The sequence below is a fragment of the Lasioglossum baleicum genome, unplaced genomic scaffold (genome assembly GCF_051020765.1).
Source record: "Lasioglossum baleicum unplaced genomic scaffold, iyLasBale1 scaffold0021, whole genome shotgun sequence".
NCBI classification, from domain to species: Eukaryota; Metazoa; Arthropoda; class Insecta; order Hymenoptera; family Halictidae; genus Lasioglossum; species Lasioglossum baleicum.
Window position 1 is genome coordinate 3,939,398 of NW_027469081.1, and position 8,191 is coordinate 3,947,588.

The following is an 8,191-nucleotide window of genomic DNA, read 5'->3' on the forward strand; positions in this document are numbered from 1 at the left end:
TCTCCATTCGCCTAATTACGAAGCTGAAGCGTTTCCTCCGGCAGACTCGTTCTGTCGATCCTTGAACCGATCGATCCGATAGTTCGCAAAGCGTATTTCGCCAATTTACGTTACAAATTTACGTTTTCCAGTTTTCCCGACAACTGATTTCGCCGAAAGCCAACGCTGGTGCAATTGAATACAATTTTCTTTGTTCATCATCGTTGCGCGACGGATCGGCAATTATTTATTCTAAGTTATTGGAAAGCGACTCGTTGCGACTATCCCCTATAAATTTGTAGTTCTACCTTGTTTTTCGCTACACGCGAAAATATTGCACTCGGAAAAGGAACAGAGGAGAGCTTTAGAGTTTTCGTGTACTGGTGCGTTCAGTTTGTTGTTTGTTTTATGGTGTCGAAGCTTTTTGCAAGCTTGCGCTGTCGTTCTCTGTTCTCAGACGTGTTTCGTGCCATTCTGTTTGTCTATGTACCGGGTGAACCACGAATCGTGATCAGATATATCATGGTTTGGTAAATTTTTTGTAAAAAAAAATTAAGAAAGCCATTTTTTTCAATGTTATTATTAGACTGCGGATCTTCGTGTGTTTATGGCTTATGGAAATGTTCAAAAACGGCTGGAATATAAAATTCGAAATTCAAAGGCTGTTTCCATTGGAAATATGATTTCATTTCATTCCACTTTCTTCAAATTTGTCGACAAAAATTGGAAAATGCATAAACATCCGCAGTCTAGTTGCGATATTTACCGAATTCGTCTTGAAATCCTCTAACAGATAGGTGTAAAAAAAATTATAGTCGCCTTGAAAAAGCTCTCTTGAAACCATGCTATATCTGATAGAAACATCTCATCAATTTGATCACAATTCGTGGTTCACCCTGTATACACGGAGAAAAATGATATCTCTTTTGGAAAAACAGCAGAACTGTTATTAGAAAAATAGTAAATAATAAGTGTAGCATTATTTTAAGAAGATATAAAAATCTCCATTTCCTTTTCCCTCGACAGGTACAATTTTCTATCCAATGTGTGAACCGTACTCTAAATTATAATTCATCAACGACGCGAACATAACCGATCGATTTGCCCTCGAATAGAAAACATTATACAACAATGGTAGAAGAAAATTCTAGCAAAATCGAGATTGTGTACAGGCGAGAAGTGCTTCGCAGATGTGCACAATGGAACGTTGAGAAATCGTTTAAAAGTAATACATTATTTAGTATAAAAATTTGAAAAAGCTACTATTACGAATAACGAAATTGCATTTGAACGACCTTCCGACAGTGTGCGAGGTGTTCCGCTAACAGGCTCAGAAAACAATGTAATCGATAAATCACCGTCCGATCGTGATCGCAATTACATGTCGTAATCGTCCTCATTGACCAGGAATACAATCGTGTAGTGTCACGTGTTACACCATATATATGTGTCGTGTGCGTGTGTGTGTGTGTTAGTGTGTGCTCTCGATTAATGATAAATCAATTCGTAAATCCTCTACTTAGACGTTACGTTGTTCGAAGAAAATTCGCAATTTGTTTTCCCGACGGTAACGATAATAAATTACGCTTGAAGTGTTCGCCTTAAATCGTAATCGAGTATACGTATATTGCTGTGTAGAATAATCCGGAAACGCTACGCTTTTCGCAGTTCGAACGTCGGAAATTTTGTGCCGTTTCGAATTCCGCGTGCACAATGTGCGAAGAGATTCAAAGATCGATGATACGGGCTCCTTAGATCGGATTTAACGGACTACTGAATACGACACGTACGCGGTACGTCTCGTTGTTTTCTCTTTTTGCGAATTAGAAAATATCAACGTGTATCAACTGCAACGATCGTGATCGATTTTTGTGCAACGCTTTCGTGTCTTTCAGACGAACGAATGCGTCGACGTGCCGTGTTCTACGGTGGAAGGCCGATTACCTTGAAGACTGAAGGTGTAACAATGTCGTCGACGAGTGGAACTCGAGATATTATATTGCTGTACACTGTACGCGAACATTACGAACCAGGAAAGAAAAGGTAGTCGCGTTCGCATAGTTGGATAGATCATTTTCCATCGCACACCTAGTTCTCCCTAAAGATAGGACCTCCTAAGCGCGTTTGGACGCGTTTAGGAGATTCCACCTTGAGGGGGTAGACTCGCGTCTCCAAGATTGCAAGGGTGCGGGATGCGCCTTCCCATTTCTCGATAATGCAAAGATGGGGTGTTTCAGTAGTCAAAAGCGCTAGATAAAAGATTAATCTAGGCCGCGCTCACCCGCAAAAATCCTATTTTTACGTTTCCGAGGCGCATGTAGCTATTTTCATAAAGCTGCGACAGCTACATCCGAACAGTGGCGGCTCAAGTCAAAATTTTGGGGCCCTCAAACTAAAGTTAGAAATAGAAGTTGCAAGAAAGCTCTCATAAACCAGGGCAAAAATTAAATCAACGATTGGCGAATAAATTTCTACTTCAATCGTTAATTGGGAATAACGGTTAAATTTCTACTTTAGTCGTTAATTGCGATTAACGATTACATTCCTTTTTTCAATTGTAATCGTTAATCGGATAATAGATTGTTGATTAACTGCTGAAATTTCAAAATGAAATACGGAATCAAAACTATATGAATACTGAAAAAAATCTAAACTGAGTTTAGGTGTATTGTCATTTGGTCTATAATACAACCTGTGTTTTCGTGCTTTTATGTTTTTTTCGATTTCTTTTTTTAATCAACGATTGATGATTAACTTCATCAATCGATTGAATCAATCGTCGATTTTTCGATGATTTCTTTTCTTAATTAACGATTGACGATTAACTTCATCAATCGGTTGAATCAATCGTCGATTTTTCGATGATTTCTTTTCTTAATTAACGATTGACGATTAACTTCATCAATCGATTGAATCAATCGTCGATTTCTCAATGATTTCTTTTTTTAATCAACGATTGGCGACTAACTTCATCAATCGGTTGAATGAATCGTCGATTTTTCAATGATTGCCTCTTTTAATCGTACACATTAATAAATTAATCTCGATTAAAATTTTAATCGATTAATGACCAACTCTGGAGATTACGTCTTGTAAACACTTTTCAGGGCAATCGCGGCCTACGTTGATTTTTTATCTAGCGCTTTTGACTACTGAAAAATCTCATCGCATGCATTATCGAGAAATGAGAAGCTGCATCATCTCGCACCCTTGCAGTCCTAGAAACGGGTCTACCCACTTGAGCTGTGACAGTCATTGCAATCGTTTTTACTGACCGTCAATCTTTTAATTAGATATCCTGCACTCTTTGACGCTTCAATGTTCCCGAACCTTCAGTTTTCGCTGGAACGTGCAAATAATTTTCATAACAAGCCGGTTCACCAAGCTTTCTGTTTTTTGCGATAAAAGGACCATTTCTGCTTCGTCTGGACAATAAATTTTTGCATTCTTTAACCCTTTGCACTATGATTTATCTTGTAGCCACACCGATCAGGACATTCTCATCGACACTAATGCAAATCGAGAATTTACGCATCGTTCGTATTCCTACGCTTTCTCTAATGGTTAAATATCGATAACGAAGAAATTGAATTTCAGATTGGAAATTAATGCAGACACGATGTTATAGTCCAAAAGGTTAAAGTACTAACAATTGTTCTCACTCGAAATGAACGTTCGCAATGCTTTGTAACAGATGTATTATATATCGAACAATAATATAATCTCTTAACTGTAATTTCTCCATCAGCCCGTTGGTTTGTGGTTCTGACATTTTATTTACTCTCGAGAATTGTGTAGATAAATAATGCAAATGAATATGGTATTTACAATGTGAATTGAACGAAAGCTCGTGAATAACTATTTTTACTGTACAATGACCATCTGGTTGTTGGTCTCGGTTATTATCACAAACGCGAAAATGAATCTTTCAAATTAACATTCGATTCTCACGTAGTAACTTAGCGTTGTTTTTTTTACAATGGATTGTTCAACAGATGCCGCGTATACATTTGTGCATAACAGAGTAACAATCTCAAGTGCGCGCATAACGGAATAACAGTGTGCCAAATCGTTGAATTGTAGTTTGAACAATTTGCATTTCAAGCCAATAAATACTCAACTCGCAGATCATAAACAATACACTCGCTTCAAACATAACTCAACAATCGTAAATTTCTTTCAAGAATTAGATTACTCTCTGATCGTCACGGAAACCACATGAATTTCGCAGAAAAAAAACACACAGAGAGATTACACACATGTAACAGAAACATATAACTTCTTGTTTTGATATTACACTTGCCATTGCACTGCGGATGTTTTTAACCAAATCAGACTGTTAACTAACTGTTAACTTTATATTTCAGATTACTAAACAGCATCTCAATGAAGTGAGCAGTGTTTATTTTCACTGATGTGGTCAATGGACAATCGATTTTATTGTAATAATCAAGGATATAGAAAAGTCACAATTGCAACTTTCAAAAGAATCAGAGTAAAATGTAAAATTTACATTAGGTAGAACTTAGGTAAAGCTTCGACCCAGCTCGACTTCACAGGAAACCAAGAGATTATGTGAACGAATCGAACGAATATAGCAGCGGTCTCTCTTGAAATAAAGTCATTGTCACGGAGCAGATAATAAATAGTACGATCCAAACGCTGTTTTACACTTGATGGTTCACACAACTCTTGTCTAAATCTAGCTCGACACGTGGACACCATTGGATTGAACTTTCGGGAGTGTGCTCCGTTTGTCTCGGCAGTCAAGAAATCACTTCTTTTATGGATTAGAATATTCCTGTAGCAAAGAATAATTATCGAACCGAGCTCGGCGTACCATAAGCTTCCAACTTAACGTTCGCCGGCTTCGAATGAACTTTATCGATCGTTTGTCCTGATCAGGATGGTTTAGTAGTGCAGTAATGTATGTTCCGATAAGTACAAATGATCCAATAATACTAAAACGATCGGACGTTAAAGCAGAGTGCACACGAGTAATGAGATTTGACCTAACGCTAAAGGTTTGTTGCACATGCGAGCTAATGATAGCGCTTCGGAGAGCCTAATAAGCCATTACGGATTCGAGGAGACTGATCATTATTGCGTAACTGTGATCGAGCTGATAAAGAACTCTGTACAAACAAATTACTTTCTATATTCATATGAATTAGCGGTACAGCTTTGAAAATATTCGAAATGTTTCCTAAACGTTCTCTCCTGCCGAAGATAATCGCAATACAGTCCCGAAAGTTACATAGTCTACTTTAGAATCACTCTGTACACCTGTATGAAAATAATTTTTAAAAAGTATCCATCGTACAATTGTAGTATGCATATTGCTGTAAAAAAAGTGGCTTGGCGAACTAAGCATCACGCAGACAAAACTGTCAACCTATGAGTTACACTCCCGCTCATACGTCTTAGGACAGTGATCATATTTGTATTAAACTCTGTAAAAATGAAATAATTGTTGAAGGATGTGAACAAATTTTTTCCTTATTCACAATTCAAAATCTTACCAAGAAGTACGAAAATATTTATATTTTCTTTTCATCGAGGAATCCGCCGCGTTTCTTTATTACCGTTTCCATTATTCTTGGCTATCCGCGTGATCAATTTTTTCATACTTTCTGCTGTTATATTATTATTCGGAGACTATAATGTTTATACAGGGTGTGGCCGGACGGGTGGCACAACCGAGCAGGCGGTGATACTACATGCAAAAATAAGTCTACAAAAAGGAATAACATTTTTTCATTTGACGTTTCGTTTTCGGGAAAATCAAGTTTAAAGTTCCGCTAAAGTAGAATTGATTGATCATGGTCAGACACGTCAGACGATCCCTATGCAATAGCACGTGTATTCGCTGCATTGTCAAACTCGATTTCCTCGAAAACGAAGCGTTAAACAAAAACCGTTATTCCTTTTTTTCGACTTATTTTTACATGTAGTTTCACCCCCCGCTCGGTTGTACCACCAGTCCGGCTGGACCCCGTATAAACAGCAAACGATCAGAGGTTTGCGACAGAAGAATAATGTTTTTGTGTATTGGTGGAAAAGAATATGCGAAAGTGTCATCAGCCAAGGCTATTAGTCACGCTATAGAGAGATGCAACTAAATTTTTTAATAATTTACACAGTAAAATTATTAATTTCATCATTCTAATCATGTAATTACGAGGATATTTATATTACGTAGTTAATACAGTTAAAGGTTCATAACCTATACGAAATAGCAGAGTTTTACTAAAAACCAGAGGTGTCTTAAGACTCATGAGCGGGAGTGTACTTGTGCAGTCGCCAGATCAAGACTCGTGTCTCCGCTCTACCTTCCCCCACGCTTCCGGCACGGTCACGTGACGCGTTCACAACGTCAACCAATCCGGTACCGGCAGAGCGAATTCCCCTGACCTGACGACTCCGGTGACATGTTCGCTTTTATACACGAGAACGTCAGAAAGGTCCTAACAGTGTCAGTATCATTGTAAAGAGTATTTAATGGTAACACGCGAAATACAAAAATATTTCAGAGCGCCAACGATATTATTCACACAGTGCGTCGCGGGAACGTGGATAGTATCGTTGCCAGTGATATTCACAATATTTGAAATATCAAAATAGCTCGAGATCTACTACTGATAATATTGGTTTGCCAAAGTTCGAAGTATCAAGATGATCGACAATCTTACCTATGTATTCACAATCTTAACGATTACGTTTTAAAACACTGGGGGTGGCGGTTCGAACGTTTATACAGAGCGACCTGAACACAGAGCCAAAGAATTTCGAGCTGTATGATAATTAGAAACACGTACAAAAAGTCTTTTCAGTTAATGCAAGTCAATAAACCGACCGTGCCGCGCGATAGACAATTGTCGTTTATGATTCTCCCCGTTCTGAATATACAAGAATAAAGATTATACTTATAATATAAATGTATCTCAATACGTAAGTTCCCGTTTTATAAACATACAAATTATGCTTAAGATTATATATATGTATGTATATATATATATTTATATGTATATATAGATAGTATTTACAATATAATATTTAATATAATCTTTATCCGGTAAAGAGACTTTATGTAAAAACAATTACAAATTGTAACTAATAAGTTGGAACAGAGCTTTGCCATCCGTTCAAGGACATCGAGGATTTACACAGCCCCCTCCCCCTCCTCCTCCTTCCTCCCCCGCTACGTGGTAACAGCGAAGATTTTACAAGTTTTACAATAGTAGTTAATTAACAACAGTCAGTTAATAAGAATCAGTATAATAGTAACAAAATTTATTAAACTCTAGAAACTTTGATCATCGAACAGATGCATTCAACGATTTCGTAATTCTACTCTTATAGTTTCACCTTAGACTATGCTCGTTATTCGATAGAGGATCTCGAGATTGCTAGAAATTAACGAAACAAATTCTGATTCTAATCATCTTCGTGATCGCGAAATCGATTAGCAAACTGAGAAGCGCAAAATCCCAGATAAAATAGTATATGAACAGACAGGTTTGTTACGAAGAATACCGTGGAAAATGACCGTCTAAATATGGCCGGAAAATAGCTGTAAATAATTACACACGTCTCTATCGTCGAATGCTGTTCTAGAACCCCTACACCGGTACCGAAAAAAAATTTCCAGAAAAAAAAAGAACAAGACAAAACCTGTACTAATCTCGATCGAGCTCTTTCCTTTCACTCGGATATTCCGTAAATGCGTAAAACTACTTGTTATAGCGTTCCATCCGCTTGATATACCGTTACAAAAGACTTCGTTCACTTCGTCGCACAGTGATCGTGCGAATTAACCGAATGATTTTTGCCGATCTTCCCGAGTATCATAGATCCCCAATCCTCCTCGATTCAGTGCCACTCTGTACAAACCGACTGAACCGTGTATATTGCCGGACAATGCGAGGGCCTTTCCAACCGATTTCCTTTCGTTTCTACATGACTCCTCTCTTTCTCTTCTCTTCTCTGTGCGTAGGAAAAGTATCGATGAACGAGAGCGAGGAACAATCATTTCCGTTCGCTCCGATGAAAATGAATGAGACGTGTGGTTCTCGCTGAGACAACGAATAAGAATGGAGGTAACGGCGGTGTATATAATTACAACATCGCAACGATATACATACTTACATACAATAAGTTATACGTTTTGTTTGTTTTTTTCTTTACATAGAGACAGCGGATAGACGTTCAG